The sequence below is a fragment of the Sarcophilus harrisii genome, chromosome 2 (genome assembly GCF_902635505.1).
Source record: "Sarcophilus harrisii chromosome 2, mSarHar1.11, whole genome shotgun sequence".
NCBI classification, from domain to species: domain Eukaryota; kingdom Metazoa; phylum Chordata; class Mammalia; order Dasyuromorphia; family Dasyuridae; genus Sarcophilus; species Sarcophilus harrisii.
The window spans coordinates 527,516,239-527,541,702 of NC_045427.1; the positions used below are offsets into that span (position 1 = coordinate 527,516,239).

The 25,464-nt window shown below is 34.5% G+C and overlaps 1 protein-coding gene across 3 annotated transcripts in view; it reads left to right on the forward strand.

The window, feature by feature from the left end:
- The window catches only part of OTUD7A (OTU deubiquitinase 7A), a 292,841-nt gene that overhangs the window by 157,723 nt on the left and 109,654 nt on the right, over nt 1-25,464 (forward strand). The window lies entirely within an intron of this gene.

Below are 25,464 nucleotides of genomic sequence, written 5' to 3' on the forward strand. Positions count from 1 at the left end.
AAATTACCTATGCATATATCTTGTAAATAAAAAGCTATAATTATAATAATAATAAAAAGAAATAGGGAGACCTAAGGAAAAGGGAGAGAGATGGGGGAATGAATAATTGGTAGAACATTCAAAACAAATATTTATGAATGAAATTAACCTTTTTTATGGGTATGGTTTGTGATGTCCCACAAAATTACAATAACTACATTAAAGATCACTGATCACAGACAACTGTAACAGATATTATAATAATGAAGTTTGAAATATTGCAAGAATTACCAAAATTCGACCCTAAGAAATACTTTGAGCACATTCTATTAGAAAAATTGTGCTGCTGATATACTTGCTTGATGTAGGTTTGCCACAACCCTTCAGTTTGTAAAACAAACAAAAACACAATATTCATGAGACACAATAAAGTGAAATACAATTAAAAAAAAGTAAAATGGGGATAATAATGATACCTAATTTCCAGGGCAATTGTGAAGATCAAATGAGATCACAACTGGAAAGCACTCAGTATAGTGTCTGGCATGCAGGGTACTTAAAAAAAAAAAACTTATTCTTCCCTCCCTCACCCCAATATACATAGTAAGTGATAAATCTGTGCTGAGAAAAATTGAATTTCAATTGGCAGTAACAATTATAAAATAATTGATTTGGCATTTGAAGGAATTAGATGGAGTTATTTCTGTTTGTGTCCTCATAGTATATAGCTTGATCTGCTGGAAAGCAGACAAGCATAAAGAAGAATGCAGTAGTCTAAATTGTGTGGTCCAAGTGGTCAACAGATCTTTGGTCCAGAGTTATATGAGTAGATTCTCTCTCTGAGAATTAATAGGAATGGGATAAGAAATGCGATAAAAAATCCTATAAAAGTTCACAAAGTGTACTGATTGATCATTGAGGGCTAGAGAAATTGTGGAAGTCTTCATAAAGGAAGGAGTACCTAAATTTGACCTTAAAGCAAGGGTGAAACTTAAATGGAAAGAAGAAAGGGCATTCCATGGAGGAGGAATGACATGAGCACGGGGTGGGGGAGGAACATGTGCCACATTTGGAAATAATATTCAGAGCAGAATTTTTGCAGCAAATGATGCATAGAAGCTAGTGGTAAGAAATAAGATTAGAGCCATAGATGAGGCTTAGTTGGTGCTGACATGTTGAATGAGATGTTGTGGAACCATTAAAGGATTTATAACTGGATGGGATGAGTGACATTTGCAAAAGTAATGTGCTAAAGTTAATATGGCAGTGATGTTGAAAGAGGGGAAAACTAGAGATAGACTAGTGATGGATAATGGCGATAGAGAAAGGACAAACCCAAAAAACATTAGAAAGGAAGAATTTGTAGAGTGATAATTCATTGTCCAAAGCAGAATTCTTCCTCCTTTTTTTTCCTTCCAAACCCACCTCTCTTCCCAACTTCCTTCTGTGAAGGATACCAGCACCCTCATCCCCCCAGTTAACAGCATACAGTCATCCTCATCTCTTCCCACACTCCCTCAGTCTCCACCTTGGAACTATACCATACCCCTCCTATCCTTCTCTATTCTCCACTCAGTTCAAGACCTCCTCACTTCTCATCTGAGAGACTATGGAGTGGATTCCCTGCCTCCAAGGTCTCCCTCCCCCTCTCCTAATCATTTTCCAAAGCTGCCAAAGAACTGTTCCTAAAGCACAGGTCTGACTGTGTTACCGCTGCTCAGAACACTCCAGTGGTTCCCTATTGTCTCTAGAATCAAATCTGTTGAATAATTAAAGCTCTTCCCAGTCTGGCTCCAGCTGCCTTTCCAGGCTCGTCACCTATTACTCTTCTGAATTATTTCTACATTCCAGCCAAACCAGTCCGCCTGTTGCTCCTCATGTCTTACGTTTTCCCCCTGCCTTTCTGCCTTTGCACAGACTTTCCCCCCTGCCTAGAATGCATCCCCTTCTCCCATCTGTAGCCCAGAGCTCTGTTCAAGTGCCATAACCCTTTTCTAAGGGCTTTTCTGATCTTTCCCCATATATTACTATTTCTCCCTTTTCTGAAATTACCTTAAATTTACCTTGTTTTATATATGGATAAGTGGAAATATGTATGCATATATATATGCAATGTAATACATGTAAGAGGCAGATCTATATACACATGATGCATGTGTATACGTGTGTGTTCATATGTGTCCACACATGGCACATACATATATATATATATATATATATATATATATATATTTCTGATTTAAGTGATATTCTTTTCTCACAAATAGAATGTAAGCTTCTTGAGGGCAGGAGCTGTTTAATTTTTATCTTTGTAAACTCAGTGCCAAACCTTGGCCCTTAGCAGGTATTTGTTAGATGTTTATGGGTTCATATGCTCATGAACCACAGCATAAAGGGAACTTAGAGTGATTCTCATGCAACCTTCTCATTTTATCGGTTCTCAGAGAAAATAAGTGACTTGGCTGAGGTCATCTAAGTGTCCATGATGGGATTTAAACTCACACACAATCTAATTTATATTTTAATGTACTTAACATCTACCGGTCATCTTGCCATCTAGGGGAGGGAGTGGGGGGGTAAGAGGTGAAAAATTGGAACAAGAGGTTTGGCAATTGTTAATGCTGTAAAGTTACCCATGCATATATCCTGTAAATAAAAAGCTATTAAATTAAAAAAAAATAAACTCTTACACACACACACACACACACACACATATATATATATGTATCTATATACATATATATATGTGTGTGACTCTATAACACTCTGTCCATTATACTGCAATGATTTTATATGTTGCTGCATGTATAGGGGGGAGAATCAAAGATGGATGACAATCCACTAAATTACCTTGATTTTTTTCACATGAACTGCTTTTTATAATCAGTTATCTCCCAACCTAAAGTAATATAGTTTTTTTTTTTTGTAATTACATTGAGCCCTATTGAATTTGAATAAAAATCTGTCAATCTGGACTGCAAATCCATAACTCATATATGCCATATGGAAATAACATGATCTAGTTAACTTGCAAAACCTATGTTTGAGTCCTGGCACTGGCACATTTTACGTCACCTTGGGCAAGTAAATATATTTTCTTTTCTTTTACCACAGATGTAAAATGTAGATAAAGATACTTGAATACCCTTTCCCAACAAGACTATATAAAGACCAAAGTTTGTAAAAATTTTTATGGATGACATATTTTTAATGTAAAATATTATTATTACCTAGAGAAAGTGATCATGTAGATCATCTTTTTGAACACATGAAAGCTACTAAGATATATAGATGCAATGACACATGATTTGTATGCTCTTTATTTTCTTCCATATCTTATATCCCCCCACTGGATTGTAATTTTCCCAGCATAGTACATTATTACACATGGCTGATGTTTAATAAATGCTTGTTAAATGAATGAATCACTGATTCTGGTAGGGAACCTTGAAAATCTCAACAACATCTGAAAGCTATGTTTGATTACCAGCCAAAGCAGAAATTTGATGAGAGCTAGCTTACCTGGTTATTTTGTCCATTGAAAATAAACATGTGAAAAGACTTTGAAATGTTGGGGAAGTGAATAAAGGACACACTTTTACAGTTTTAAAGCCATGTTTATACAGAATGCTGGTTCAAGATGGTGATGATAAAATGTGCCTTCAGTTTTAACACCTTGTCCCCTTGTGGTTGGAAAACGTGACATGCTCCATCACAGCACTCAGTTTATTCCCATGGTGTATCTTACTTCCTGGCAGGATTTGGCTAAATGAGCTACAACTCATTTGTAAGAGACAAATCAAGGCTGCATCAAGAGGTCAGGCTGGCAACCTTCCAAAAGAACAATCCTGTTTTATTATTTTTTAAATCTTTAGTATTTAGTTTGATTGGATTTAAAAGAGCCTGCCTCAGGGAATACTTAAATGAACATCCAAGGTGTTGGGAGAATCTTTAAAATAGCATATGAACTCATTTCACCTATGGCAAAGGTTATGTTTAAGGAAAAGGATCCTTTGGTAAATGCAACATTCAAAAAAAGGAATATTAATCTCAATGAAGCACACTAATTCATATCACTAAATAGCTGTCATTTGAACATTCAATTCACTTTACTTGCATTCAGTTTTATTTTAAAATATATTCAGATTTTATTTTAAATATAATTTTGTGTTTGGGACAGGCTCTCTTGCCTATGATTAATTAGTACCCTTATGAATGAATCTGATTTTTTTCCCAGTTTCTAATTTTAATCAGCAATTTTAAGATAGAGGATAAATTATTTATTTATCCTGGCCAAGTTTGAAAGGCAAGTTAATCAGGAACATGAAGTGTTCTTATACAAAACATTATCCAGCCTGCCTAAGTTGTAACAAAATTCAACAGTATCCTAGGAGGCCTGCCACATAAGAGAAAGAAGCTCTGAACTCATGCAGATTCATAGGGGCAATCTGACTACAAAGATCAGGGGCAACCAGAAATGATTCAATGAAAACTGCCTATACAAAACTTAGTTAAATGCTCATGTCTAGAATAACTTCAAAATGATGTGATTCTCTATGTTATTGTGTGGATGTCAGATACAGGGCACTGGTTTTCCTTAATCACAAAAACTGCTGAAGACATAAAATATCACAAGAGTTCAATTAATAAATTTAAAGAAATAAAATATCTATCACACTCATTCTCTAATGGTTTATAAAGATAACTGTGTAACTGTAGAACAGATATATGATGTTGACCTCAGGACTGCACCAAGTCACTCAAGGTCTATCTGTAAAATGGAGATAAAAATTGGACCTAGTTCCCAGGGTGATTATAGGGAATAAATGAGATAATATAAAGTTCTCTGTAACTACTAGATATTGTTAATATGCTCATTATTGATTATTCAATTCAATGAATATTTATTTTGTACTTATTTTTAATCAGCCAAAATTCCCTTTCTCTGCTTTCTATCATTATCTCCCTCCTCCCCCCCCCTACAAATAGCTCTTATAATTGAGAAAGTAAAATAGGCCTTTTGTTATAAACATATATTGTCAAGTAAAAAAAGTTTCCATATTGACCATTTATCTCCCCCCAAAAAACAAACTAAAAAATTGCATGTGTTTCATGCATGATTTTTTCACTTCTTTCTCAGGAGATAGGATAATATTTTTTATTGTTTGGTCACATTATTCAGAGTGCCTTTCAAAGTCATTTAATTTTTTAATATTATTTACTTTGTATAAATTATTTTCCTGGTTCTTCTCACTTCCCTACTTTCTTTTAAACTTTCTTCTTCATAATTTCTTATGGCACAATAGTATTTTATCATATTTATGTATGCCATAACTTATTCATCCATTTCCAATTGATATTCAGTTTCTAATTCTTTGCCATTGCAAAAAGAGTTGCAAATATTTTTGTATTAGTTAGGATTTGTTTTGCTTGGCACTAATCTCTCCTCTAATCTACCCTCCCTCTAATTCATCCCTTTTCCCTTTTCCCTTCTATTATCTTGTTGAATAAAATATATTTCTGAACACATCTCTGTGTGTATTCTTCCCTTCTTTGACCAATTCAGATGAAAGTGAGGTTCAAGTATCACCTACTCTCCCTACTCCTCTCTCCTTGATTATATAGACTTCTACTTGCATTCTCTAATTATGTAAAATAATTTCTATTCCATTCCTTTCCCTTTCTCCCCCTCCTATATTTTTCTTCCTCTCTCTTTTCATTTTTAAGATCATGAAGACATAATAGAACCAATCAAATGCCTTCTATCTAATTAGACTTTCTCTATGACCTCTAATCATAATAGAGTTCAAAAGGGACATTTCATCTCTCCATATTGCAAAGTAAGCACCTTTTCCCATATTGGAAAGTAAGCAGTTTATTCTTGTTTAGTCCCTTATGATGTTCCATTCTTCTTCATTTTTTATGCTTCTTGATTCCTATGTTTGTATTTCAAAATTTCTTCATAGCTCTGTAATTTTCATCAACAATATTTGAAAGATAAAAAAAAAATATTTGAAAGATGATCTTGTGAGGAGGAGAGCCATCTATACCAAGAGAAAGATTGGTGGGAACTGAAAATTGATCACAACAAAGCGTTTTCACTCTTTTTGTTGTGGTTTGCTTGAATTTTATTTTTTCTCATTTTTTCCTTTTTGATCTGATTTTTCTTGTGCAGCAATATAATTTATAAATATGTATGTCTGTGTTGGATTTAACATATATTTTACCATGTTTAATTATATTGGATTACTTACCATCTAGGGGAAGAGATAGGGGGAAGGGGAGGAATTGTAACAAGGTTTTTCAAGGGTCAATGTTGAGAAATTATCATTGCATATGTTTTGAGAATAAAAAACTTAAATAAAAGAGTACACAAAAAAAAGAATATTTGGAAGCCTTTTTTCTCATTAATGGTTTATCTTTTTTCCTCCAGTAAAATTACACTTAGTTTTGTAACTATATTAGTAAAATATTCTTATGCAACAAATGATATAACTATATCCTCTTCCTCCTTGGATTTTGTATTACAAGCTCTAGTGTCTTTTATAGTTTTCGCTGCTAAATATGATCCTAACTGCGATTAATTGGTACTTGAATTTCTTTTCTTCCTATCAAATTGTAGAATGCTTTCTTTGATCTAGAAACTATGGATTTTGTCAATCATGTTTCAGGGAGTTTTTATTTTGGAGTTTCAGGAGGTAGCCAGCTGATTCTTTCAATTTCCACTTTGCCCTCTTTCTGAGTCTAGGGAATTTATTTTTGTGATTTTAAACAGTTATTATGTATAGACTCTTTTGATAATGATTTTTAGATAAAATTTTTATCTTTAAATTTTCTCTCCTTGATCTGTTTTACAGGTCAGTTATTTTTGTTGTATAATAGCTTAATCTTTCTTTTTTTAAAGTTTTTTGACTTTGTTTTAATGTTTCTTGTCTCATGAAATAATAACTTTTGTTCTTTTCTAATTCTCAGATAGTCTGTTGCTTGAGCAAAGTTTCCTACTTCTTGAGCCATAGTTCTCATTTATTTTCAATTTTTTTTCATCTGGGGCTCTCATTTCAACTCTAATTGTTTTTTAAATGCTTACTTAATTTCTTGTAAGAATTCCAATTGAATTTTTGCCTGCACTGAGTTTTTCTTTGATGTTTTGGAGCTAATTTCTTCTGGGTTGGTTTCTGAACATCACACCATCATAATAGCTTCTTATAATGGAATCTTCTTTATTTCTTCTTCTATGCTCATTCTTTCACCATTGTTCTTGACATGGGCCTTTATGTTAGGTCCAGGCTCTAAGCACTTCTGAAAGGAATGACTGATCTGGTCAAACTGCTGCTTTCTTGGCATATTAAGTTTTGTGTTATTCTAGGATCTCAAAGATAGTTCAAGATGGGGAACTTCAAGTTTTCAGTGCTCCTGAAGTGGCCTGTCCCAGGACAAGTCTGAATTGATCTCCCCTCTGTCATCTGAGCTTTTAAAATTCATGCCTTTGTTTCTATTTGAAGATTTACCGATTGGAAACTTCAATAGACTACCACGAAATCCAACTTAGGAAGTTCTGGCTCATCTTGACAGAACTGTGTGCTTCCCTTTGGTGTGGGATTTATGCCATGATTATCCTGCTTCAGGTTTCAGAATGGGATAGAGCTAGCTAAAATTGAGACCCCAGTTCTATCCCTGGTGGCCCACCTATCTATAATGTTGCTCACTTCTGAACTTACTATTTTTTCAGCACACAACCTGGTACCTACTACTGATCCTCACCCTGGAATGCCAATTCTGGGGTTAGTGCCCTCCTCATTATGCCCTGGATATGTGACCTAGATAACAGAACTTCCCGTTGGTACCTGTTCCTGAGCCTGCATGAAGTTGAGGTGCCCTCCTCTAGGTCTGGGACTTTGTCTTTCTTGATCCTTTTTCATTTTATGGGCACTGGCTAGACTCCCAATGTCTCTGTCTATTTTCCAGTGTTTCTCTGCTCAGGAAAAAACATTTTTTCTTGGATTTCTGTATCATGATTTGGTCTGGTACATTTTTTAGATGTATTTGGACAAAAAAGCTTCTAGGATTTCTTTCTGTTACTGCACTATCATACCTTCTCCATAAATATTAATTAAGCACCCTTTGTTTGTAAAGATTTTACTAATTCCTATAGATTAAAATGAAAAATGGGAAAAATAATCTTGGGATTACTATCCTTTATTACAACAAGGAACATATATATACATACATATATATATATATATATATATATATATATATATATATATATACATATATATGTTTTTTTTTTCTGTGGGAGAGGAAAGGACTGGGAGGGTAAAGAAATGACACATATACAAATAAATATGTTACTCAGTGATCAGGACAAAGGAGGACTCTAGGTGAAAGTGCTCTAGGATTGTTTGAGTAAGGAGAACATTTTCAGCTAGGAGGATAAGGGAAGACTAAGCTGAAAAGATGTTAGATAAACTGAATCTTGAAGAAAGAGAAAGATTCTGAAAAACAGAGATGGGATTCAGGCCTAGAGAAGTGGTAGAGGGAAAAAGAGGGAAGGACTAAGCATTTCTGTAGCAAATATTATGTGCCAAGTACTGTGCTAAGTTTCTTACAAATATTCCCTCAGTTAATCTTCACAAATCTCTAAGTCCCATTTTACACCTGAGAAAATCCAGGCAGAAAAAGATTAATTGACTTGTCCAGGATCTAACAGCTATTGTTTGAAATCAGATTTGAACTCAGATCCAAAGCATCACCTAGCTTATCATTTTTCAACTGATTGATTTGTTGAATGTGTGTACCAGTAGGCTATTATATTTTCCAATTATTTGATTAATTGTAAATATATTATTAATATATTAAATATAAATATAGAGTTGTATGCACTGTGTAAAAAGTGTGAGAGGAAAGCTTTTCTCAGCATTTAAATTCATAGTGATCAATCAATAGATTTTATGTGGAACATCTAAAGCTGAAAGGATGCTAAAAGCAATAAATTTTCTATAGTTTCCGCTAGATTCTTTGTATTCCAAACAGCCAGCCAGATGTACTGCTCTCTCCTAACTATTGAGTGAAGCATGTTTCTAATGAGAAAAAACTTAAAGCACATGTGCCTGACATGTAGTGCTAATGCATAATCATCTTAAGTGGCACTATTGAAAATGAGATTCTTTCTTCTCCTAGATATTTGAAATGTTAATGAACTTTCCCATTTAGTTTTCTTAGATCACTATTTTAACACTAAGGAAACCCTCTTTTATTAAATAATCTTTTTAATAAAAATGGAGAATTTCCTTGTCATCTACTATAACAATTGGAGGATATGTTTTTTTCTTTGAAAATAAACCCAGCTAAGAAACAACACCAAAAATGAGTCCAACATGGTATTTTAAGTCTCTTTTTCAACCAAAATTTTAATAAAATCTGTATCTACTTATAGTGTCTCACAATTGGTGAGCCTTTTTATAAAAGATCCAACATACAGGTAAAGGACATCCTTGGAAATTATGTTCTGTGTCACAGTTTGGTTATATACTTACTAATGAACAGCAATAAGCAAAAAGGATAATGGGAAAGGGTATCAGGATATCATTTAGAAATAGAGAGGTTACAGACAGCTCAGACTATATTCTAAATACATCCCATGCTGGGTTCCCTATTTTCAAGGGATAAAATGGAGAATATCTACAGGATTGTTACCAGAATGATGAGAAGACGATATCTTAAGGGATAGGTTGAAGGAATCAGATGTTTAACCTGGGGAAGGGTTAGGGGCTGGACCTGAAATCAGATTATCTAGAAAACAGATCAGACTTATTCTGCTTGACCCAGAACTAAAACCAATTAATTAAAAACTATACTCACCATCAAAAATAACTGTAGATATCTTCCCCAGTAAAAACTTGAAATAGGATGCTTAGTTTGTTTTTACTAGTTTTTAAGTTGACATTGGATGAGACCTTTTTTTTCAGTCATGTTATAAATGAAATTTCTACTTTGGGCAAAAATTAAATTAAATGCATCTCTCCAGTTCCTTTTCAACTCTGCCTATAATTCTATAATTCTAATCTTAATAACCATCAAGATTTGCTCAATTAAGCTTTGTGCATCATATACCCATGAATCATCAGTAAACTTCTACATATTGAATTTATGTGAAGTTCTTTCATTTTTGAAGGGGGATCAAGAGCATTATCAGAAGATGGTTTTTGTAGTCAATGTTTTCCATTTGGCCCTAGTTCCATTAACCTTCCTTTTATTCTAACCAGTGACATTCTTGTTGCTTCTTCCATGAACCAATTATCTTAAAAGCTTTCTTCATTTACCTACAATGTGGTATCTCTGGGCTTTTGCACAATTGTTCATGGGCATCTATCTCATTTTGCTTTCATTTTCTTCTCTCTAGCAAGCCCTGTTCTATAATTTATAGTGTGCCTGTTATCGGATTTCTGCATAGAATACTTTCTTCACCTTTTCAGCCGTGCCTGCCTTTGTTAGGCTAAATCTTTTATGCAGCTGAGTTTCATGTCTCTTAAGTTCCAGAAGCAGTATTTGAAAGCATGTGTTCCAAACATGCTTTAAGGTTTGGAAAAAAAGGCTGTTTCATTGTCAACTCTGCCATTTAGTGTGTTGTAGCTATATGTTAAATTTTGAGAGTTTTTAAGCTGTTCATCTTTTAAATCTACACAATTAAATTCATCTTCAGGTTAAAAAGTTAATTCTTGTCTTGGTTTTTTAGAAGTATTCAAAAAAGTTTCTCAAAAGCCAGAGCAAAAAGAGAGGTATGACTATCTCTGCTAACCAAATACCTTTTGGAGGTCACAAGAAGTAGTTATTGTGTCTAAGTAAAATTGTGACATTTGTTTTTGTTATTTTTCATCTCCTTTTTTATTCCTTTTCAAGCCCCCTTCTACTTATCACCCATGTCCTCATCCTACCCTAAAAAAAAATCCTGACCCCAATTTGGTGCCCTTGTTCTTCCTACCACTGGTCTCTCCCATAAATCACCAACATATCAGTGCCTTAATATTATCTTTCCCTTAAATATTTGTATTTATGGAAAACAGGTCTTGCTGAAGTCAAAATAATCTTGAATGGCAAAATTTTAAGTACTCTTAATTGGGACACATGTTTAAGGGAATGGAGATTTTCTTAGAAACTCTCCCATTATACACATGAATGATCATCTATTCTCATTTGTAAGGCTGGTCTTACTGTTCACAAATGAATGCTGAGCTGATTTGTCAGAAGCTTCATATAATATGTCAACTTTTATTTTTATAAGAGTCTTCTATACGTGTCTTCAAGTGAAATTATAAGTCTCCAATTTTATAAGCATCTCATTCTCCTCATATCATTTATAGTAATTGAGATTACTCAATGCTATTGACAACAAGATTGAAACTTAGAAGGGCCACATTATTTTCAGGGAAGGGATATGGTCTTTGATATAAGACATACTGCTCTAATTTGCCTTTAAAAAAGCCCTTAAAAACTGTATTTTAAAGGGGGAAGCCATTTCATCAAGAGATCCTGCTGCTGTATCTTTCAAAAAATAATTATTAAATGCCTACTGTATGCCAGGTATTAGAGCTAGGTATTGTATAAACCAATGAATATAAAAACAAAATCAATGTTAGGCTTCTAGCAGCTTATTTTCTATTAGAGAGAAACAAATTATAAAATACATGCAAATTAAATGCAAAGGGGAAGGCCTAACAATGGGGGGAAAGCCTCATGTAGAAGCTGTCATAGCATTTTGAATCCTAATGCAAATTAGCATGGTAGTTTACTGGGACTAGCAATTGGGTTGCTGCTGTTTTTATAAGCTTTCAAGTACTTTCAAATGAGGGGCTAATTATCTGTTCCAATAGCTCCACAAACAGGTTAAGTGGCAAGTAGACACTTTTGACTGATCTTATTTCAGTGCTTAGAAGATAAAAAAGTACCAGCAGGTTGTACCCAGTTTCAGGAAGAAATCCAATATCAGGTTTAAATTGAGAATTTGGTACTAAGAATTCCTGGTTCAATATGTGAACTATGATAATGTATGATTATTACTTTGCTTTAAACTCTATCTGAAGGGAAAAAAATAAATCAGTTGGCAAATGACCCATAGGGAAAGAACTTAGGTTTAGTAGTAACACAAAACCTTTCCCCTATAAGGGTAATAGATTGCAATGAAAGGATCACATTAAATGCCCTTTATCCGGATTTCAAACGTCATCTTTCCCATGTTCTCTGGAATACTCTTTTGAACTTGGAAATAAATGAAAAAATCCTCTGAGCAGCAAACTGTCCCATAGCTCAAATCGTAGAAGCAATGCTATGTAATTTCCTCCACGGGAGAGACCTTTAGGCTCTCACTGAGAGCCTTCTGGACAATTATGTAATGCATAATTCTGCCCTGCTGGGTTTTCTCATTTTCCGAGCTCTCTGCAAATCAGTCCCAGCAAATGAGATGAGTGAGAGCACTGGTAGAGACAGGTACACTGACAGTGGCAAGGAATGTCTGTAGACAGTGTAACATCAAGGAAGAAGCAAAAGACTAGACAGCAGTCTAGAAGCTTTTATCCGTAGGGGAAATGAACCACTTCTTACCTTCATATCTGAGCATATTAAAGTGTAATAATAATGTTCCTAATGCTGATCCTGAGCCATTAAAGAAGATTAAATTCTGGTTAGTATTCTCAGAAAGGACAAGGCAGCATAGAACATATTTTTAAAAGATTATAATCCTAAGGGATGAAATTGTGAGCATAGAATCATAGATTTGGAGGTAGAAGGTACCTTAGAAAGATTATCTAACCTAACTTCACATATAATACCTTCCCTCCTTTATGATACTTCTTCAAAATTTCTTTCTTACTTACAGGTTGGGTTCCCATGGCTATAACTAATTGCTATTCCAGAGAACTTTAAGGTGGTTTCTTTTTCTTTCTAAAACTCCTATCATCAACAGCTTGTTGACAATTAACTTTTAGTAAAGAAATTTAATAAGGTGGTAAAATAATAACAGCCTCTACAAAAACGTTCCCTACTAAAATAAAATACCTGGAATACTTCTCCCATTTATCTTTTCCATATCATGACTTTTACCCTTGCGATTTAGCTATATCATGGATCTGCATAAGAAATTGAATGAGAATTTCAGAGTTGTGTGGAAACCACAGATGACATGCAAAGGCCAGCAGATGACAACATATAGCCCATAATCAAATACTTAACCCAAATTTTACAGCAAGGTTCTGTAAAAAAACCCATAAAAGATAAAGAAAAAAATTCACTCCTCTTCTCTAATATAAAGGGAGGGTCAAAAAATTTTGCACATATCTTCCAGATTGACAGGGTGCTGTGCCCCTAAAATCCATGAAGCAGAAGAGATAACTATACACATGGCACAGCAGGTTTAAATTGAAAATATAATGGTAACGAGGCACACTTGTAGAAAATATAAGTGGCAAAAAACTCTTAGTGACAGGAAATACTTTCTCCTATCATATATCTGCACTATTTAAGAGATTAGGGTTTTTATTTATTTATTTTGATTTTGTTTTGTTTTGGGAGGGGCTGGGTTTTTTTGTTTTTTGTTTTGTTTTGTTTTGTTGTTTTAGTCAATGGGTTATTCACACTCAAAAGTTTTCCCTCAGGTGTAACTCTTTGCTGAGATCTGAGGGTCTTTGTGTGCCTCTCTAGGGTCTATTGCTGGCATGTGTCATGGGAACATATGTCCCCACGTGGGGAGGGGAGAATGTGTCAAATTCTGTAAAACTGGGTATTCTATCTGAGTCTCTGTCCTTCCAATGCAGTCTCTTCCATTGCCATTAGCTACCACCAATCCAGTGATTGCTGTTGTTAGTTCTGGTGGACATTTGTCCTGCTTCTGCGGCCACAGATCTTCAAACTTACTGAATCTCACAAAGTCGCGGCCAGATCCATGTTATTCATTCACCTAAGATCAGGAAAGAAGAAACAGAATGAGAAAGAAATGACCATCTGCTCACAGTCCCCTGGCCAAGAAGGAAATAAGCCAGTCCCCCTTTTCTCTGACGTTGGCAGTTCTACCTCATTCACAACTCCAGAGAGAAGGGACGGACAAAGGGGCAAGGTTACAGCTTTTGTATTGCTCTTCATTCTGTCTTAGAACTCCGGAGTTACTAGTTCTTCTGGTTCAGCATCCAATCAGAGAACTCATCTTCACTGACATAAGCCAGCCCCTAAAGTTCCATTTGGTGGGCTCAAATGAGAGAGTCACTATCTAATGACATTTTTCATACTCCATCAGACTGACGTCTAGAAAAGTTAAATTCCTTTGTTCAAGGAAGCATAGGTAGTTTTTCAAATAAGAATTTGAACTTGGGTTTTCTGACTCTGAATCAGTGGCCATCCCATCAGGCAGTAGAGCTGGAAGGAGAGTTTTTAATTATCTAGAAAATTCACTTATATAGAATGAATAAGAAATTCAACTGTTTGATCTGTACCATTTAAATAATTAGGGTTGGTTTTTTGTTTTGTTCTGGTTTGGTTTTTGTTTTGGGAGGGACTATTTTTTTTTGTTTTGGGGGGTTTTTTGTTTATTTTTGGTCAATGTGTCATTCACACTCAAAAGAATAAAAGAATGAGGATGGTCCTCAAAGTGTAGTCCAAAGAATTGTTGGGGTCTCTGAAACCCTTTCAGAAGAGGGTCTACAAATTCAAAATTATTTTTTATTTCTAATATAGTAAATGGCTATAAATATAACCCATGTGAACAAAAACTCTTTGAACAGATCCTGGATAGTTTTTTTAACAACATGAAGATACTGAGAACTAAAGTTTGAGAACTACTGGTGTAGTATATAGGAAGAAAAAAATAAGAATGTGGGGGTGGAGATAGAGTAACAGGCTGATACTGTGATTGAATTATCCTGTTTATAAGCTCCACAACACCCATTCTTCTTTATGCCATTTGTATTTCATATTCTTCTAACTGAGCGTGAAAATAAAGTAATAAATGTGTCCCAGTGAAACTTGGGATTTCAGTGATTAGCCTCTTCTGAAACAGATTTAGTTTAGGAAATAGCCTCTTTATTATTTAAGAAAATATGAAAGGCCTGTATGTTTTCTTCATTTTAAAGACAAAATTGATAGATTAGGGGAGTATGGAACAGTTTACCTGTCAGATCCATGGATAAGGGAAAAATTTATTACCATAGGAGATGTAGATGTAGCTATGGAATGAATAACTTTGATTGCATTAAATTAAAAAGATTTTGCACAAACAGAATGAATGCAGTTTAGAAGGAAATCAGAAAACTGAAAAACATTTTTATAGCAAGTTCCTCTAATAAAGACATCATCTCTCAAATATTCAGAGAACTGAGTCAGATTTATAAGAGTACCAGTCATTCCCAATAATTGATTAAAGGATATGAACAGGCAGCTTTCAGATGAAGAAATCAAAGCTATCTATGGTCAAATGATAAAATTTTATAAATTACTATTGATTAGAGAAATGCAAATTAAAACAAATTTGAGGTTTCACCCTACACATATTAGATTTGATAATATGACAGAAAAGGAAAATGACAAATGTTGGAAGAGATGTGGGAAATTTGGGACACTGATGCATTGTTGGTAGAGTTGCAAACTATTGCAACAATTCTGAAGAGCAATTTGGAACTATGTCCAAAATGCTATAAAATTGTCCATGCTCTTTGACCTAGCAAAATCACTACTAGGTCTATATCTGAAAAAAAATTATTTAAATGAAAATGACCTAAATGTACAAAAATATTTATAGCAGTTCTTTTTTATAGAATTGGAAATTAAGGAAATATCCATCAATTCAAGAATGGCTGAATAAGTTTTGGTATATGATTGTAATGAAATACTACTTTGTTATAAGAAATGACAAACAAGATGCTTTCGCAAAACTCTGGACATACAGATGAACTGATGCAAAGTGAAGAGAATAAAACATGGTACATAGTAACAGCAGTGCTGTACAATGATCAATTGAAAGAGTTAGCTAGTCTCAGACAGTTTTGAAGTCTATGTTATACATTAAAAAAATGCTATACACCTCCAGAGAAAAAACTGATGGAACCTAGACTCAGATCAAAGCATACTTTTTTTTAAGTTTATTTTCCTTTTTTGGGGGGGAAGGGGAAAGGAATTTTATTTTCTTTTACAACATGACTAATATGAAAATGTATTTTCATGACTGTACATGTATAATCTTTATTAAATTGCTTGTCTTCTCAGTGGGGTGGAGTGGAGAAAGGAAAGGGGAGAAATTTGAACTTAAAATTGTAAAAAATGAAGATTAAAATTTTTTTACTAATCTGGGGAAAATAGAACATTAATTTTGTTTAAAAGATGGTTTTTGATAGAAATATTTAGATCATATATCCATTAGTGATTATAACTAATGATATGCAGCTCAAATTTAAGAAACTTAAGAAACAAGTATGTTGTCCCCAAAACTTTATTACATAGTAAGGATCACCTTTTCCCCTAAAATAACAATATATCTTTGCCCAGAAGTGAACAGAAGGCTGAATTGACTTTGAGACATTGAACAAATCTTTTAATCACCCTAAGCTTCTCTCTGAAACAAAGACTTATCCTTTTTACCCTGGCATTTTGGAATGTAAATCATAGGGTATTGTTCTAAAATCTTGGGGAGAGGAATTAAGTAGATATTCAAACAAAAGACAATTTGGAAAGTCATGGTGAGCATAAACATAAGCAGGGAATATACAGAAGCACCATAAAAGATGCTATCAAAGAAATATATGTCTAGATCTAAGAAAGATGGCAACATGCAGGATTCTATTTAGAATTATAAGAAATAGTATCACAATGAAGCAAAAGATAAATAAATGAAAAATGTCCTTTAAAAAATGTGTAAAGAGAGTAGCCAGGAGTAAAGTCCATGGCCATGAAATAAAGTTAAACTAATTAACCTGTAAAGCAGAATCCATGCTATTGGAATCATTAGCTGACCACAAACTAAAGTAGAATGTTATTCCATTGTGTCCTGTGGAAATATAAATAAGATGAGATCAGTTTTAGAAATTTCTCTGTCATGAAGTGGTGAATTAATTCGATTTTCTATATGGAGACTGTATTGGAGAGACAAAAAGGACATAGCTATCGTGCCAAGATTTGTTTGGTAACATGATAGGAAAATTTGGAGAGAAGAGTAGAAGTGATGTGATAAGATCTGGTTTTTATTCAGACAGCAACAAGGGTGAGGGTGTTCAGATACCCTTGGATAATCAAGAGAGTAGGGTTATACCAGATAAGCAGAAACAGAAGGTTAATTCACTGGCAAAAATTCGGTTTAACCCAACAAACAGTAGTTCCAGGTACTGCACAAGAGTTGGTTAGTCACATAGGTGGTCCAACTGGTTGGAAGCCCAGAAAAGACAAGGATGAAAAAATCTGTAGAAAAGACTGAAAAGGCAGGTTCTGTGGACCTAGGCAGATGGTATGAACAAGATAAGAGAGTACCAAGCTTGGTGCTTTGAGATAGGACACAAAAATGAGTAAAACACAGTCTTCTCCCAAGGAATGTATGATCTGGTAAAAGACAATAAGAGGAGATTATTAACCAGTTGGGAGGATCATGGGTAGCTTCATGGAGGAAATAGCATTTAATATGTACTCTCAAAGATAGATAGCGTGTTAGTGATCCAAGACAGAATTTAGCAAGCATTTCAGGTTAGAGGCAATGGTATGAACAAATGTTCATAGATGGGCAATGTGGAATGTTTGTATGGAATAATGAGTGGTCATGGGACTTAAAACTGGAAGTGAACTGAAAGGTAATCTAAACCAACTCCTTGATATTCTGGATGAGAAAACTGAGGATTAAATATGTTCAGTTAATTATCCAAAGTCATAATACTAAAAATAAAATTTAAGTCGAAGTTCTTTTACCCAAATCCATTATTCTTTCTATTCCTATTTTGCAGGAGAATTGACTAAAGGAGAATAAAAAAAGATAGTTGAAAAAAAATAAACTGGCACAGTAATGATGAAGATCTTGAATGTTAGATTAAATAATTAAGACCTAATTTAGTTGACAGTGTAGAAGCATTCAGCGTTTTTGAACAAAATAATTCCAGTTAAGTAGTAAAGTAAAGTTGCACAGTGTTTAGAGGGTGTGGTCTAGTGTCAGGAAGACCTGAATCCAAATATGCCTTAGACACTAGCTGTATGCCCTTGGGCAAATCATTTTTACCTATTTTTCTCAGTTGTAAAATGGTAGCACTTATCTCCTAGATATATTGTGAGGATTAAATAAAGTAATATTTGTGAAATGCTTAACTCTGTGCCAGGCATATAATAGGTATTATATAAATATTAGCTATAATGATGATGGCATTGATGATGAGAGCTGCATTTTATACAAAATACTCTCAGATAAATGAATAGGATAAATTAGAGATTAAATAATAAAAATAAATTAGAGAAAAAAACAGAGGAGACTATTGTGGTATACCTGGTATTAAAGGGTTTTCAAGTTTTGAGTGGGGGAGGTAGGGAGGAAGGTTGGCTTGGTATTCCCTGTGTTGATATCAATATTATTGTCTTTGTTTTGGATAGCATCCTCTGCAAAGGCTAGTTTCTATTTAGATGCTGATACTCAAGGATAGTATTGATATTCATATGAGAGATTCACCATGTTTTAGCAGAAAATTATAGCTTAAAAAATAGGTCTTCCTATCTTCCCCTAACTAGAAGTACAGCAGACATTAGCAGGTCTGATCCAATGTGGATCAGCTCAGGACTTATCTACTCCCTTTTCCCAATCAGGGTCAGTTCACATTTCCTATAGATGGTCTCCTTTTTGGTGGGGAATGGTGGGAAGGTTTTACCACTTAGAAACAGGCACTAATTGGGCATGAGCCCTTTTGCAACTTAGAACTCCTAAACTCAAGGGATCAGAATTCAGTCTTGGGCATTCCCAGTAGTGGGGATTACAAGCAGACCACCATAGCCATCCATTTATAGATGTGTTTAGGGATGTGACTTCACCTTTGACATATTGGAGTTCATATAATAATGGACTGCTTGTCCCTCAAGGTGGTCTCACATGCCTGAGATCCAGTTCCTCCTCACCTCCATCTAATAGAATCCCTAATCTCCTTTAAAACAAAGTTTTGTGCTGACGCAGTGCTAGTGATAGTGGAGAGGTGTGAGAATTGAGGTGGGGAATCCCCTGTGGTCAGGGCAGGTCTAATGCGAAAGAATTCACAAACCCAAAAAATCTGAGTGGCAGAAAAGAGATTTATTATTCACTAAGAAGGAACTCTCTTAGCAGGCAAATTCCTAAGGAGGAATTTGGCAAAAGTGTGTTTAACAGACCCATTATGTGGGCAAAATGTTGGCTTGGGGCTGGGAACTGTCTGGGCTAATCAGTAAAGGATCATCAGACAGAGATCTCCAATAGAATGAAATCATTTTGAAAGCTTTTTCCCAGAGTCTGGGAATTCTCTGAAGGGGATCTGGGCCACCCCCAAAAGGGCAATGGAGGGTGATTTGACCATGATCTCCAATTGAATGAAGCCACTTAACTCGGGAAGGCCTTGTATGGCAAGATATGCTTTTCCCTGGGGAAATTGAGACCCCAAATCTCCCTTCTTTTACAGATTAAAGGGGACACAGTTTCAGGGTTTACCCCCCCTCAGTACTACTTCCTACAAGATATATTTCCCGATCAGTTTAATGCTTTCCCCATCCTGCCATTAGATTATACTTATTCATTTGAATGCATATTGTACCTTCCCAGTGGAATGGAAAGTTCCTGGTGGATAAGGATTGTTTTGTCTGAATTCTGTATCCTGAGAACAATAAAATGCTTTATACATAGTAGGTATTCACAAAACATTTATCAAGTTGAATTGTCCTGTCTCTCTAGTTGGTTAGAAAACTGTTTCTTTTGGAATGAAAGTTACTATTTCTAACTTCCTTGTTCAAGTTTCACCATTTTAATGAAGTTGGAAAAAGCCAATTTGACTACACTAGAGAGTGAGTCTTTGTATTGGAAGAATTCAAATGGAGATGAATTACAGTAGACACAGCCCAGACACAGGTTTCTCTGTCTCCTAGGAGATCCCTATAGGGGTTATTAGCAAAACAATAAGGAATCCAGTGTTTCCTAGTACTTTTCAATTTGATACCATTGTTTTCTTTGGAAAACGTGTTTTAGTTAAGAAACAGAGTTGAATATATAGGATGACAGTAAGAAATCTCCTCCATGTTTTTCTAAGATTACTTTTTTCCAAGTCAAACTAGGATATAATTATCTTACACAAATTAATTTAAATCCAATTAATAATGCATACTAATGATTAATTTACTACTAATTATAGCTGATATTAGTATAGGGCTTTGACATTTATAAAGTGCCTTCCATACATTTTCTTCTGTAATCTTCACAACAACCCTGTCAGCTATGTATATGCAAGTCACTGAAAAAAAAAATTAGTTAAAAAGTGGAGTAAAGAAAGAGAGTAAAGGAGAGACAGAGATGTTTTTTCTAGACTTGGCACTATGTTTCAAAAATATTTATAAAGATTTTTCCCCACTTAAGGGCCTTTAATATTTTAGGGTCAATGACATCACTGTCGACCACATATAGTCTTCTCAGCCTTCCTAAACAAGTCTTTGATTAAAGAATTCTGAGAGAGGCCATTTGTATGAGCAACAAAAACCTCTCATGCTCAAAAATGAATGACTTCTCTGTGTCCTACCTCAGGAATCCTTAACTTTCTTTGTTTTATGGGCCCCTTTTGGAAGACTGATGAAACTAAAGTCTCTTTCTTAGGAAAAGGTTATTTTAATACATAAAATACAAAGGATAACAAAGGAAACCAATTACATTGAAATAGTTATTATTGCTCTACAACAAAGCTCCTTAAACTATGAGATGTGATTCTATATGGGGTCAAGTAATTGAATGTGGGATCTCAAAAAATTTAGCAACATTAAAAGATATCAAATAAACTACCAAGATTTAATTTTTTTTGTGTAAAAATAAACAAGCACAGCCATATGATATGGCTGATATAGACACCAGATGAGTCATCAGGATAAGTGTTAGGGGAAGCACCAAAGTTGGGGTTTGGTCACGTGAAGAATTCAGAATGGCCATTCTCTTTGGCAAAAGGTAGGTTTATTTAGAAGAAGAGCTTACGGGCAAAATGATGAGGTACAGTAGATACCAAGAATGATAAATATGAATAGAGCCAGGAGCATATAAAAGACTAGTTCCTCGAATCCAACCATTTTGGAGAGTAGTTTGGAACTATGCTCAAAAAGTTATCAAACTGTGCATACCCTTTGATCCAGCAGTGTTACTACTGGGCTTATATCCCAAAGAGATAGTAAAGAAGGGAAAGGGACCTGTATGTGCACGAATGTTTGTGGCAGCCCTTTTTGTAGTGGCTAGAAACTGGAAACTGAATGGATGTCCATCAGTTGGAGAATGGCTGAATAAATTGTGGTATATGAATATTATGGAATATTATTGTTCTGTAAGAAATGACCAACAGGATGATTTCAGAAAGGCCTGGAGAGACTTACACAAACTGATGCTGAGTGAAATGAGCAGGACCAGGAGATCATTATATACTTCAACAACAATACTATATGATGACCAGTTCTGATGGACCTGGCCATCCTCAGCAACGAGATCAACCAAATCATTTCCAATGGAGCAGTAATGAACTGAACCAGCTACGCCCAGAGAAAGAACTCTGGGAGATGACTAAAAACCATTACATTGAATTCCCAATCCCTATATTTATGCCCAGCTGCATTTTTGATTTCCTTCACAAGCTAATTGTACAATATTTCAAAGTCTGATTCTTTTTGTACAGCAAAATAACGTTTTGGTCATGTATACTTATTGTGTATCTAATTTATATTTTAATGTATTTAACATCTACTGGTCATCCTGCCATCTAGGGGAGGGGGTGGGGGGGGTAAGAGGTGAAAAATTGGAACAAGAGGTTTGGCAATTGTTAATGCTGTAAAGTTACCCATGCATATAACCTGTAAATAAAAGGCTATTAAATAATTAAAAAAACAAGACTAGTTCCTTAGTGCAACTCACAATTATCCATAGAAAGAGAATACCCCATGAGATTGGGGCATCTCCTTAGCTAACAGGCTAAGTTTTGAAAGGGATTTAGCATCCTAAAAGAGCTTTCTCCATATTCTCAAGGATCACATCATCTCCCATGGATTTAATCATAATTTTCATGTAAATGATACACAAGTCTATACATCCAGCAAGTCTCTATCCTAGGCAATAGTCATACATCAACAATTGTCTAATAGTCATTTCAAATTAGATATCCTGGAAATATCTGAAACTCAGATATTTCTAAGACAGAACTAATTTTCTTTTCTCCTTAATCCAAATTTCTTAATTTCTTTCATTAGTAAAATTATTTTTTTCAGTGTTCCACCTTGATAATCCATGAAATTTAATGTTATCCCCAATTTCTCTTTCTTCCTCATCTCAAATATTCAATAAGTTGCCAAATCTTGCCATTTCTACCTCAACTACATCTCCATCACATATGACAACTTTTTTCTCCACACAGCTATCAATTTAGTACAAGTCCTCATTACTTCTTGCCTGGACTATTGCAATAGCCTCCTAATTGTTTTCCCTGCTTCAAGTCTTTCCCCATATCAGTCCATCCTGCCTATAGCTTGAGAAGAGATTTTTCTTTAGTAGAGATCTGACTGTGGTACTTCCCTACTCAAACTCCATTGTTTCCCCATTCCATTTAGAATCAAATGTAAACTGCTGTTTTAAAGCCCTTTATACCTTGGCCCTAACCTAATTTTCCAGTTTCATTATACTTTATTCTTTTTTCCTATACCATATAATCCACCCCAACTGGTCTTCTCTCAGTTCTTCACACATGGCACTCTGTATCCCATCTTTATGCCTTTGCTCACATCAAAGACCACTGTTCTTGTAATGCCATCTATCCTTTTCCTAGAATTCTTAAACCCCCTCAAGACTCAGCTCAGCTGGTACCTCTCAAGCTATAGTGATCTCTCCTTCCTAGATTATATGTTGACTTGTTTTTGCATGTTGTAACCTCAAATAAAAACATAAATACTTTGCAAGCATGACTTTTTTTTTCTCTTTTCTCTTTCACAAAGGATTGCACATGAGAGCTTATAAAATATGTTTTGCATTGAATTGTGTCAGATTTACCTAGCAGGATAGCAGGGAATCCTACAGAATCACTGATTGGAGAGGCTTTCACATGCTGCTATTCCTTATGCCTAATACACTGGTCTGAGTGGTGCACAAGGAACAATGTCAGGGAGTGTGTTGGCCAGCATCTTCAATTTGGAAACTGACCTAATTTTCTACAAATTGGATTTAGGACAGGAAAGGACCATAGAGATTTATGTATTACAGGTCTTGCTGACATATTGGTACCGTCTTGTCAAATTGATGCAAACTTTGAATTTCTCTCAGCATCAAGTGAGTTGCTGAATATTTTTGATGTCCACATTTGATAACATTGTCAGTTGGATTAAAAAGATAAAAAGCTTCATAATCTAACTGATATATGGCATAAGATAAATCATGATTTTTTTCATTATTTATCCTTTGCATAAGGATTTTTTCTTGCTATTTGTTTCCTTATTTTCTTCCTTACTAGACTATGACTTCCTTGAGACTAGAGGCTATCTGTTACCTCTTTTTACATTCCCAATGCTTAGGAAAGTGCCTGGCATATAGTAGGTACTTAATAAATATTTATTGACTGATTAACTGAATTGTGACTCAAAAGAATGATTAGAGAACTTCAAAAGTTAATGTGATAGTTGTCATGGAGAATGATGTAGAATCCAGTTCAGTGGAGCTGAATGCTTATTGCCTGACTAGCAATTTGGGAGGAAATGTGTGTTTAGATTGAATTCTATTGTTCTTCCAAATATCTGAATTTAACTCCTAAGAAAAAAATAATTTTTTAGAATAACAATGACAATTCCTTGTGTTCACATATTGTATAATATATAATACTATATATATTTGTATAGGTACACATATATATAAAATGTTCCTTTTTATTCTTTGCTCTTTCCCCACCACAAAAGAAATCTGGTTGAACCACTAAATTCTGCTTTTATTTACCCAAAGGACATCAATTTAATTTTCTGATCTCCGTGAATTGAGATACTTTATTATAGCTTTGTTTGCGAAGAGTACCAAAATGTGCTCAAAATTAAAATGACTAAGAAATACAATTTCAAATGTTATGATTGATTGTGTTGAGCATGCAACAAAAATAGACTGATGAAAATGAGATGTACAGATGTTGTTTTGCACTTTTAAGGCTTTGTTTTTCCATATTCACTAATTCAGTTAATACACAATTAGTCAAAATAATTAATAATTGTGACTCATACTTTAGGAGGGAAAGAAACAATTTCATTTGATCCTTGAAATTAGAGTTAAATTCTATTGGACACTTTCAAAAACACTACAATGTTAGAATTCAAATCAAATCATGCAAACAGCTTTTACTAGAGGTTAAGTAGACTACACACACTGGGCTTAAGATAGGCATGTTTTCATTGACTTAAAACCTTTTCATACACAAACTCAATAATGAGTAAATGATTATGAGAGAATTTGATAACAGAAAATTTAGTCAAAGACTGAAGAGAATTCTGTAAATGACTAAGAGAGAATTTGGTTAATGAGTAAGAAGATGAGATTACTATTGTAGAGTATCAAGAAAAGGATGACCAGAGATTGAGGCCTCAAGTTGCTAATATGAAAATCAGTTAAAGGAATTAGGGATGTTTAGTCTACAAAAGATGGGGAAAGCGGAGATTAGTATTTGTTTCCCTCTTCTTATAGCTGAAAGATTATTCCTTAGATGAGCAGCAGAACTAACAGCAAAGGATCAGTTGTAAAATGGCAAAGTGAATTTTTATATGAGGCAGAAAACAGTTTTCCATTAGTGAAAGGTGTTGCCTCTGGAGTGCATTCCTCCTCATTAGGGTTTTCATGCAAAAACTGGGTGATTATTTATGATTCAGAAGGTTGTGTAATAGATTCCTCCTTAAATCTGAGTTAGATTAAACAGGCTGGATCTCTTCCAATCCATATTTTAGAATACTTTATTACATTCTTTTAAAAATTCTTTACTTTTCCTGTCACAAATTATTCCATACTTTAGGTCTTTTTTTTTTTTTCACAAGGGGAGTATGAAAGTTGACTAAAGAATTCTATTGTTTTTTGTAGACTACAGTAAAATTATACCATAGTATTGTATTATGCTTTGTGATAGGCATACTGCCTATTAAAGTATTCCATTTGGGACTTGCATAAGTACCTCCTTGTTTGCTTCTAGAAAATCAGAATTGAGTTTTTATAAATCACATTATAACTACTTTGTATACTTATTTTCTCCCCTTCATAATTTTAACCCACATAAAGGCTGA